This window comes from Cervus elaphus, unplaced genomic scaffold, assembly GCF_910594005.1.
Source record: "Cervus elaphus unplaced genomic scaffold, mCerEla1.1, whole genome shotgun sequence".
NCBI classification, from domain to species: Eukaryota; Metazoa; Chordata; class Mammalia; order Artiodactyla; family Cervidae; genus Cervus; species Cervus elaphus.
Genome location: NW_025316783.1, coordinates 912,689 through 924,707, shown reverse-complemented (window position 1 = coordinate 924,707; position 12,019 = coordinate 912,689).

Sequence of the window (12,019 nt, the reverse complement as noted above, 5' to 3'; positions counted from 1 at the left end):
CCCTGGATTCGACTCCAGAGGAATACCACCTTACCACAAGCACCTCAAGAGGAGGCTTCTCTCAGCTCTAGCTATGTGAGAGGGACCCTGAGTTTGCGGCCTCAAGTGGAATGGACACCGCGATGCCCTGACGCGAAATAAAGCCGGATATCCCTGCAGTGACTTGAATGCAGGCTCGTCTTGCATCTCCCAAGACGAAAGGATGTCTGAATCCCCTGTGGAGACCACAGAGAAAGACCTAGTTCCCACCTCATCGCGACCGGAGGCCTCACATCCTTTGAAAACTCCAGAGGTACGCGGAGATCAGTGCCTCCAAAGGAGACGATGCCTGACTCCTCGTGAAACTTGATAGGAGTCCCAGGATTCCTGTGGCACGTGGAAAGGGACCCTTGGTCTCCCGCCTCAGCTGGAGAGGCGTCCCAATTGCCCTGCCAAGCCTCGAGGAGAATCCCGAGTTGTCCCTCGCAACTAGGCAGGAGTCCTGACGTCGCTGAACAAACACGTGGGTGGAAGGGCCATCCCCGTCGTAACTCGAGAATATACCCCAGGTTCCCGCCGCAACTCGAGAAAAACCATGAGACTTCCCCCTCGCCGCGAGATGAGGCCCGATTCCCCTGCACTGCGTGCAGAGCAATTCCGTGTTGCACATCACACATGAAAGGAGCCTTGATTTCCTTGATGGCACTCCAGAGAAATCCCAAGAACACTGTTTCAAGGTTGAGGGATCCTCAGGTCACTGTAGCAACACGAAAGAGCTCCGTGGACCAAAAATCAACTCGAGATGAGAGGTTAGTCCCTGGCTTCGACTCCAAAGGAATACCACCTTACCACAAGCACCTCAAGAGGAGGCTTCTCTCAGCTCTAGGTATGTGAGAGGGACCCTGAGTTTGCGGCCTCAAGTGGAATAGGCACCACGATGCCCTGACGCGAAGTAAGGCCGGATATCCCTGCAGTGACTTGAATGCAAGCTCGTATTGCATCTCCCAAGACGAAAGGGTGTCTGAATCCCCTGTGGAGACCACAGAGAAAGACCTAGTTCCTCACCTCATCGCGACCGGAGGCCTCACATCCTTTGAAATCTCCAGAGGTATGCGGAGATTAGTGCCTCAAAGGAGACGATGCCTGACCCCTCGTGAAACTTGATAGGAGTCACAGGATTCCTGTGGCACGTGGAAAGGGACTCTTGGTCTCCCGCCTCAGCTGGAGAGGCGTCCCAATTGCCCTGCCAAGCCTCGAGGAGAATCCCGATTTGTCCCTCGCAACTAGGCAGGAGTCCTGCCGTCGCTGAACTAACACCTGTGTGGAAGTGCCATCCCCGTCGTAACTCGAGAATACACCGCAGGTTCCCGCCGCAACTCGAGAAAAACCATGAGACTTCCCCCTCGCCGCGAGATGAGGCCCGATTCCGCTGCACTGCGTGCAGAGCAATTCTGTGTTGCACATCACACATGAAAGGAGCCTTGATTTCCTTGATGGCACTCCAGAGAAACCCAAAGAACATGTTTCAAGGTTGAGGGATCCTGAGGTCACTGTAGCAACACGAAAGAGCTCCGTGGACCAAAAATCAACTCGAGATGAGAGGTTAGTCCCTGGCTTCGACTCCAGAGGAATACCACCTTACCACAAGCACCGTAAGAGGAGGCTTCTCTCAGCTCTAGGTATGTGAGAGGGACCCTGAGTTTGCGGCCTCAAGTGGAATGGACACCGCGATTCCCTGACGCGAAATAAGGCCGGATATCCCTGCAGTGACTTGAATGCAGGCTCGTCTTGCATCTCCCAAGACGAAAGGATGTCTGAATCCCCTGTGGAGACCACAGAGAATGACCTAGTTCCCCACCTCATCACGACCGGAGGCCTCACATCCTTTGAAAACTCCAGAGGTACGCAGAGATCAGTGCCTCCAAAGGAGACGATGCCTGACTTCTCGTGAAACTTGATAGGAGTCCCAGGATTCCTGTGGCACGTGGAAAGGGACACTTGGTCTCCCGCCTCAGCTGGAGAGGCGTCCCAATTGCCCTGCCAAGCCTCGAGGAGAATCCCGAGTTGTCCCTCGCAACTAGGCAGGAGTCCTGACGTCGCTGAAGAAACACGTGGGTGGAAGGGCCATCCCCTCGTAACTCGAGAGTATTCCCCAGGTTCCCGCCGCAACTCGAGAAAAACCATGAGACTTCCCCCTCGCCGCGAGATGAGGCCCGATTCCCCTGCACTGCGTGCAGAGCAATTCCGTGTTGCACATCACACATGAAAGGAGCCTTGATTTCCTTGATGGCACTCCAGAGAAACCCCAAGATCACTGTTTCAAGGCTAGAGGGATCCTGAGGTCACTGTAGCAACACGAAAGAGCTCCGTGGACCAAAAATCAACTCGAGATGAGAGGTTAGTCCCTGGCTTCGACTCCAGAGGAATACCACCTTACCACAAGCACCTCAAGAGGAGGCTTCTCTCAGCTCTAGCTATGTGAGAGGGACCCTGAGTTTGCGGCCTCAAGTGGAATGGACACCGTGATGCCCTGAATCGAAATAAGGCCGGATATCCCTGCAGTGACTTGAATGCAGGCTCGTCTTGCATCTCCCAAGACGAAAGGATGTCTGAATCCCCTGTGGAGACCACAGAGAAAGACCTAGTTCCCTACATCATGGCGACCGGAGGCCTCACATCCTTTGAAAACTCCAGAGGGACGCGGAGATCAGTGCCTCCAAAGGAGACGATGCCTGACTCCTCGTGAAACTTGATAGGAGTCCCAGGATTCCTGTGGCACGTGGAAAGGGACACTTGGTCTCCCGCCTCAGCTGGAGAGGCGTCCCAATTGCCCTGCCAAGCCTCGAGGAGAATCCCGAGTTGTCCCTCGCAACTAGGCAGGAGTCCTGACGTCGCAGAAGAAACACATTGGTGGAAGGGCCATCCCCTCGTAACTCGAGAATATTCCCCAGTTTCCCGCCGCAACTCTAGAAAAACCATGAGACTTCCCCCTTGCCGCGAGATGAGGCCCGATTCCCCTGCACTGCATGTAAAGCAATTCCGTGTTGCACATCACACATGAAAGGAGCCTTGATTTCCTTGATGGCACTCCAGAGAAACCCCAAGAACACTGTTTCAAGGCTAGAGGGATCCTGAGGTCACTGTAGCAACACGAAAGAGCTCCGTGGACCAAAAATCAACTCGAGATGAGAGGTTAGTCCCTGGATTCGACTCCAGAGGAATACCACCTTACCACAAGCACCTCAAGAGGAGGCTTCTCTCAGCTCTAGGTATGTGAGAGGGACCCTGAGTTTGCAGCCTCAAGTGGAATGGACACCGTGATGCCCTGACTCGAAATAAGGCCGGATATCCCTGCAGTGACTTGAATGCAGGCTCGTCTTGCATCTCCCAAGACGAAAGGATGTCTGAATCCCCTGTGGAGACCACAGAGAAAGACCTAGTTCTCCACCTCATCGCGACCGGAGGCCTCACATCCTTTGAAAACTCCAGAGGTACGCGGAGATCAGTGCCTCCAAAGGAGACGATGCCTGACTCCTCCTGAAACTTGATAGGAGTCCCAGGATTCCTGTGGCACGTGGAAAGGGACCCTTGGTCTACCGCCTCAGCTGGAGAGGCGTCCCAATTGCCCTGCCAAGCCTCGAGGAGAATCCCGAGTTGTCCCTCGCAACTAGGCAGGAGTCCTGACGTCGCTGAACAAACACGTGGGTGGAAGGGCCATCCCCGTCGTAACTCGAGAATATACCCCAGGTTCCCGCCGCAACTCGAGAAAAACCATGAGACTTCCCCCTCGCCGCGAATTGAGGCCCGATTCCCCTGCACTGCATGCAGAGCAATTCCGTGTGGTACATCACACATGAAAGGAGCCTTGATTTCCTTGATGGCACTCCAGAGAAACCCCAAGAACACTGTTTCAAGGGTAGAGGGATCCTGAGGTCACTGTAGGAACACGAAAGAGCTCCGTGGACCAAAAATCAACTCGAGATGAGAGGTTAGTCCCTGGCTTCGACTCCAGAGGAATACCACCTTACCACAAGCACCTCAAGAGGAGGCTTCTCTCAGCTCTAGGTATGTGAGAGGGACCCTGAGTTTGCGGCCTCAAGTGGAATGGACACCGCGATGCCCTGACTCGAAATAAGGCCGGATATCCCTGCAGTGACTTGAATGCAGGCTCGTCTTGCATCTCCCGAGACGAAAGGATGTCTGAATCCCCTGTGGAGACCACAGAGAAAGACCTAGTTCCCTACCTCATGGCGATCGGAGGCCTCACATCCTTTGAAAACTCCAGAGGTACGCGGAGATCAGTGCCTCCAAAGGAGACGATGCCTGTCTCCTCGTGAAACTTGATAGGAGTCCCAGGATTCCTGTGGCACGTGGAAAGGGACCCTTGGTCTCCCGCCTCAGCTGGAGAGGCGTCCCAATTGCCCTGCCAAGCCTCGAGGAGAATCCCGAGTTGTCCCTCGCAACTAGGCAGGAGTCCTGACGTCGCTGAAGAAACACGTGGGTGGAAGGGCCATCCCCTCGTAACTCGAGAACATTCCCCAGGTTCCCGCCGTAACTCGAGAAAAACCATGAGACTTCCCCCTCGCCGCGAGATGAGGCCCGATTCCCCTGCACTGCATCCAGAGCAATTCCGTGTTGCACATCACACATGAAAGGAGCCTTGATTTCCTTGATGGCACTCCAGAGAAACCCCAAGAACACTGTCTCAAGGATAGAGGGATCCTGAGGTCACTGTATCCACACTAAAGAGCTCCGTGGACCAAAAATCAACTCGAGATGAGAGGTTAGTCCCTGGCTTCGACTCCAGAGGAATACCACCTTACCACAAGCACCTCAAGAGGAGGCTTCTCTCAGCTCTAGGTATGTGAGAGGGACCCTGAGTTTGCGGCCTCAAGTGGAATGGACACCGCGATGCCCTGACTCGAAATAAGGCCGGATATCCCTGCAGTGACTTGAATGCAGGCTCGTCTTGCATCTCCCAAGACGAAAGGATGTCTGAATCCCCTGTGGAGACCACAGAGAAAGACCTAGTTCCCCACCTCATCGTGACCGGAGGCCTCACATCCTTTGAAAACTCCAGAGGTACGCGGAGATCAGTGCCTCCAAAGGAGACGATGCCTGACTCCTCCTGAAACTTGATAGGAGTCCCAGGATTCCTGTGGCACGTGGAAAGGGACCCTTCGTCTCCCGCCTCAGCTGGAGAGGCGTCCCAATTGCCCTGCCAAGCCTCGAGGAGAATCCCGAGTTGTCCCTCGCAACTAGGCAGGAGTCCTGACGTCGCTGAACAAACACGTGGGTGAAAGGGCCATCCCCGTCGTAACTCGAGAATATACCCCAGGTTCCCGCCGCAACCTGAGAAAAACCATGAGACTTCCCCCTCGCCGCGAATTGAGGCCCGATTCCCCTGCACTGCGTTCAGAGCAATTGCGTGTTGCACATCACACATGAAAGGAGCCTTGATTTCCTTGATGGCACTCCAGAGAAACCCCAAGAACACTGTTTCAAGGCTAGAGGGACCCTGAGGTCACTGTAGCAACACAAAAGAACTACGGGGACCAAAAATCAACTCGAGATGAGAGGTTAGTCCCTGGCTTCGACTCCAGAGGAATACCACCTTACCACAAGCACCTCAAGAGGAGGCTTCTCTCAGCTCTAGGTATGTGAGAGGGACCCTGAGTTTGCGGCCTCAAGTGGAATGGACACCGCGATGCCCTGACTCGAAATAAGGCTGGATATCCCTGCAGTGACTTGAATGCAGGCTCGTCTTGCATCTCCCAAGACGAAAGGATGTCTGAATCCCCTGTGGAGACCACAGAGAAAGACTGAGTACCCCACCTCATCGCGACCGGAAGCCTCACATCCTTTGAAAATTCCAGAGGTACGTAGAGATCAGTGCCTCCAAAGGAGATGATGCCTGACTCCTCGTGAAACTTGATAGGAGTCCCAGGATTCCTGTGGCACGTGGAAAGGGACACTTGGTCTCCCGCCTCAGCTGGAGAGGCGTCCCAATTGCCCTGCCAAGCCTCGAGGAGAATCCCGAGTAGTCCCTCGCAACTAGGCAGGAGTCCTGCTGTTGCTGAACAAACACGTGTGTGGAAGGGCCATCCCCGTCGTAACTCGAGAATACACCCCAGGTTCCCGCCGCAACTCGAGAAAAACCATGAGACTTCCCCCTCGCCGCGAGATGAGGCCCGATTCCCCTGCACTGCGTGCAGCGCAATTCCGTGTTGCACATCACACATGAAAGGAGCCCTGATTTCCTTGATGGCACTCCAGAGAAACCCCAAGAACACTGTTTCAAGGCTAGAGGGATCCTGAGGTCACTGTAGCAACACGAAAGAGCTCCGTGGACCAAAAATCAACTCGAGATGAGAGGTTAGTCCCTGCCTTCGACTCCAGAGGAATACCACCTTACCACAAGCACCTCAAGAGGAGGCTTCTCTCAGCTCTAGCTATGTGAGAGGGACCCTGATTTTGCGGCCTCAAGTGGAATGGACACCGCGAGGCCCTGACTCGAAATAAGGCCTGATATCCCTGCAGTGACTTAAATGCAGGCTCGTTTTGCATCTCCCAAGACGAAAGGATGTCTGTATCCCCTGTGGAGACCACAGAGAAAGACATAGATCCCAACTTCATCACGACCGGAGGGCTCACATCCTTTGAAAACTCCAGAGGTACGGGGAGATCAGTGCCTCCAAAGGAGACGATGCCTGACTCCTCGTGAAACTTGATATGAGTCCCAAGATTCCTGTGGCACGTGGAAAGGGACTCTTGGTCTCCCCCCTCAGCTGGAGAGGCGTCCCAATTGCCCTGCCTAACCTCGAGGAGAATCCCGAGTTGTCCCTCGCAACTAGGCAGGAGTCCTGACGTCGCTGAACAAACACGTGGGTGGAAGGGCCATCCCCGTCGTAACTCGAGAATATACCCCAGGTTCCCGCCGCAAATCGAGAAAAACCATGAGAATTCCCCCTCGGCGCGAGATGAGGCCCGATTCCCCAGCACTGCGTGCAGAGTAATTCCGTGTTGCACATCACACATGAAAGGAGCCTTGATTTCCTTAATGGCACTCCAGAGAAACCCCAAGAACACTGTTTCAAGGCTAGAGGGATCCTGAGGTCACTGTAGCAACACGAAAGAGCTCCGTCGACCAAAAATCAACTCGAGATGAGAGGTTAGTCCCTGGCTTCGACTCCAGAGGAATACCACCTTACCACAAGCACCTCAAGAGGAGGCTTCTCTCAGCTCTAGGTATGTGAGAGGGACCCTGAGTTTGCGGCCTCAAGTGGAATGGACACCGCGATGCCCTGACTCGAAATAAGGCCGGATATCCCTGCAGTGACTTGAATGCAGGCTCGTCTTGCATCTCCCAAGACGAAAGGATGTCTGAATCCCCTGTGGAGACCACAGAGAAAGACTGAGTACCCCACCTCATCGCGACCGGAAGCCTCACATCCTTTGAAAATTCCAGAGGTACGCAGAGATCAGTGCCTCCAAAGGAGATGATGCCTGACTCCTCGTGAAACTTGATAGGAGTCCCAGGATTCCTGTGGCATGTGGAAAGGGACCCTTGGTCTCCCGCCTCAGCTGGAGAGGCGTCCCAATTGCCCTGCCAAGCCTCGAGGAGAATCCCGAGTAGTCCCTCGCAACTAGGCAGGAGTCCTGCTGTTGCTGAACAAACACGTGTGTGGAAGGGCCATCCCCGTCGTAACTCGAGAATATACCCCAGGTTCCCGCCGCAACTCGAGAAAAATCATGAGACTTCCCCCTCGCCGCGAGATGAGGCCCGATTCCCCTGCACTGCGTGCAGCGCAATTCCGTGTTGCACATCACACATGAAAGGAGCCCTGATTTCCTTGATGGCACTCCAGAGAAACCCCAAGAACACTGTTTCAAGGCTAGAGGGATCCTGAGGTCACTGTAGCAACACGAAAGAGCTCCGTGGACCAAAAATCAACTCGAGATGAGAGGTTAGTCCCTGCCTTCGACTCCAGAGGAATACCACCTTACCACAAGCACCTCAAGAGGAGGCTTCTCTCAGCTCTAGCTATGTGAGAGGGACCCTGATTTTGCGGCCTCAAGTGGAATGGACACCGCGATGCCCTGACTCGAAATAAGGCCTGATATCCCTGCAGTGACTTGAATGCAGGCTCGTCTTGCATCTCCCAAGACGAAAGGATGTCTGTATCCCCTGTGGAGACCACAGAGAAAGACATAGATCCCAACTTCATCACGACCGGAGGGCTCACATCCTTTGAAAACTCCAGAGGTACGGGGAGATCAGTGCCTCCAAAGGAGACGATGCCTGACTCCTCGTGAAACTTGATATGAGTCCCAAGATTCCTGTGGCACGTGGAAAGGGACTCTTGGTCTCCCCCCTCAGCTGGAGAGGCGTCCCACTTGCCCTGCCAAACCTCGAGGAGAATCCCGAGTTGTCCCTCGCAACTAGGCAGGAGTCCTGACGTCGCTGAACAAACACGTGGGTGGAAGGGCCATCCCCGTCGTAACTCGAGAATATACCCCAGGTTCCCGCCGCAACTCGAGAAAAACCATGAGAATTCCCCCTCGCCGCGAGATGAGGCCCGATTCCCCAGCACTGCGTGCAGAGTAATTCCGTGTTGCACATCACACATGAAAGGAGCCTTGATTTCCTTAATGGCACTCCAGAGAAACCCCAAGAACACTGTTTCAAGGCTAGAGGGATCCTGAGGTCACTGTAGCAACACGAAAGAGCTCCGTCGACCAAAAATCAACTCGAGATGAGAGGTTAGTCCCTGGCTTCGACTCCAGAGGAATACCACCTTACCACAAGCACCTCAAGAGGAGGCTTCTCTCAGCTCTAGGTATGTGAGAGGGACCCTGAGTTTGCGGCCTCAAGTGGAATGGACACCGCGATGCCCTGACTCGAAATAAGGCCGGATATAAGTGCAGTGACTTGAATGCAGGCTCGTCTTGCATCTCCCAAGACGAAAGGATGCCTGAATCCCCTGTGGAGACCACAGAGAAAGACCTAGTTCCACACCTCATCGCGACCGGAGGCCTCACATCCTTTGAAAACTCCAGAGGTACGCGGAGATCAGTGCCTCCAAAGGAGACGATGCCTGACTCCTCGTGAAACTTGATAGGAGTCCCAGGATTCCTGTGGCACGTGGAAAGGGAACCTTGGTCTCCCGCCTCAGCTGCAGAGGCGTCCCAAATGCCCTGCCAAGCCTCGAGGAGAATCCCGAGTTGTCCCTCGCAACTAGGCAGGAGTCCTGACGCGGCTGAACAAACACGTGGGTCCAAGGGCCATCCCCGTCGTAACTCAAGAATATACCCCAGGTTCCCGCCGCAACTCGAGAAAAACCATGAGACTTCCCCCTCGCCGCGAGATGAGGCCCGATTCCCCTACACTGCGTGCAGAGCAATTCCGTGTTGCACATCACACATGAAAGGAGCCTTGATTTCCTAGATGGCACTCCAGAGAAACCCCAAGAACACTGTTTCAAGGCTAGAGGGATCCTGAGGTCACTGTAGCAACACGAAAGAGCTCCGTGGACCAAAAATCAACTCGAGATGAGAGGTTAGTCACTGGCTTCGACTCCAGAGGAATACCACCTTACCACAAGCACCTCAAGAGGAGGCTTCTCTCAGCTCTAGCTATGTGAGAGGGACCCTGATTTTGCGGCCTCAAGTGGAATGAACACCGCGATGCCCTGACTCGAAATAAGGCCGGATATCCCTGCAGTGACTTGAATGCAGGCTCGTCTTGCATCTCCCAAGACGAAAGGATGTCTGAATCCCCTGTGGAGACCACAGAGAAAGACCTAGTTCCCCACCTCATCGCGACCGGAGGCCTCACATCCTTTGAAAACTCCAGAGGTACGCGGAGATCAGTGCCTCCAAAGGAGACGATGCCTGACTCCTCGTGAAACTTGATAGGAATCCCAGGATTGCTGTGGCACATGGAAAGGGACCCTTGGTCTCCCACCTCAGCTGGAGAGGCGTCCCAATTGCCCTGCCAATCCTCGAGGAGAATCCCGAGTTGTCCCTCGCACCTAGCCAGGAGTCCTGACATGGCTGAACAAACACGTGTGTGGAAGGGCCATCCCCGTCGTAACTCGAGAATATACCCCAGGTTCCCGCCGCAACTCGAGAAAAACCATGAGACTTTCCCCTCGTCGCGATATGAGGCCCGATTCCCCTACACTGCGTGCAGAGCAATTCCGTGTTGCATATCACACATGAAAGGAGCCTTGATTTCCTTGATGGCCCTCCAGAGAAACCCCATGAACACTGTTTCAAGGCTAGAGGGAACCTGAGGTCACTGTAGCAACACGAAAGAGCTCCGTGGACCAAAAATCAACTCGAGATGAGGGGTTAGTCCCTGGCTTCGACTCCAGAGGAATACCACCTTACCACAAGCACCTCAAGAGGAGGCTTCTCTCAGCTCTAGGTATGTGAGAGGGACCCTGATTTTGCGGCCTCAAGTGGAATGGAGACCGCGATGCCCTGACTAGAAATAAGGCCGGATATCCCTGCAGTTACTTGAAGGCAGGCTCGTCTTGCATCTCCCAAGACAAAAGGATGTCTGAATCCCCTGTGGAGACCAGAGAGAAAGACCTAGTTACCAACCTCATTGTGACCGGAGGCCTCACATCCTTTGAAAATTCCAGAGGTACGCGGAGATCAGTGCCTCCAAAGGAGACGATGGCTGACTCCTCGTGAAACTTGATAGGAGTCCCAGGATTCCTGTGGCACGTGGAAAGGGACCCTTGGTCTCCGGCCTCAGCTGGAGAGGCGTCCCAATTGCCCTGCCAAGCCTCGAGGAGAATCCCGAGTTGTCCCTCGCAACTAGGCAGGAGTCCTGACGTCGCTGAAGAAACACGTGGGTGGAAGGACCATCCCCGTCGTAACTCGAGAATATAGCCCAGGTTCCCGCCGCAAATCGAGAAAAACCATGAGACTTCCCCCTCGCCGCGAGATGAGGCCCGATTCCCCTACATTGCGTGCAGAGCAATTCCGTGTTGCACATCACACATGAAAGGAGCCTTGATTTCCTTCATGGCACTCCAGAGAAACCCCAAGAACACTGTTTCAAGGCTAGAGGGATCCTGAGGTCACTGTAGCTACACGAAAGAGCTCCGTGGACCAAAAATCAACTCGAGATGAGAGGTTAGTCCCTAACTTCGACTCCAGAGGAATACCAGCTTACGACAAGCACCTCAAGAGGAAGCTTCTCGCAGCTTTAGGTATGTGAGAGGAGCCCTGAGTTTGCAGCCTCCAGTGGAATGGACATCGCGATGCCCTGACTCGAAATAAGGCCGGATATCCCTGCAGTGACTTGAATGCAGGCTCGTCTTGCATCTGCCACGACGAAAGGATGTCTGAATCCCCTGTGGAGACCACAGAGAAAGACCTAGTTCCCCACCTCATCGCAACCGGAAGCCTCATATCCTTTGAAAACTACAGAGGTACGCGGAGATCAGTGCCTCCAAAGGAGACGATGCCTGACTCCTCGTGAAACTTGATAGGAGTCCCAGGATTCCTGTGGCTCGTGGAAAGGGACCCTTGGTCTCCCGCCTCAGCTGGAGAGGCGTCCCAATTGCCCTGCCAAGCCTCGAGGAGAATCCCGAGTTGTCCCTCGTAACTAGGCAGGAGTTCTGACATGGCTGAACAAACACGTGGGTGGAAGGGCCCTCCCCGTCGTAACTCGAGAATATATCCCAGGTTCCCTCCGCAACTCGAGAAAAACCATGAGATTTCTCCCTCGCCGCAAAATGATGCCCGATTCCACTGCAATGCATGCAGAGTAATTCCGTGTTGCACATCACACATGAAAGGAGCCTTGATTTCCTTGATGGCACTCCAGAGAAACCCCAAGAACACTGTTCCAAGGCCAGAGTGCTCCTGAGGTCACTGTAGCCACACTGAAGAGCTCCGTTTACCAAAAATCAACTCGAGATGAGAGGTTAGTCCCTGGCTTCGACTCCACAGGAATACCACCTTACCACAAGCACCTCAAGAGGAGGCTTCTCTCAGCTCTAGCTATGTGAGAGGGACC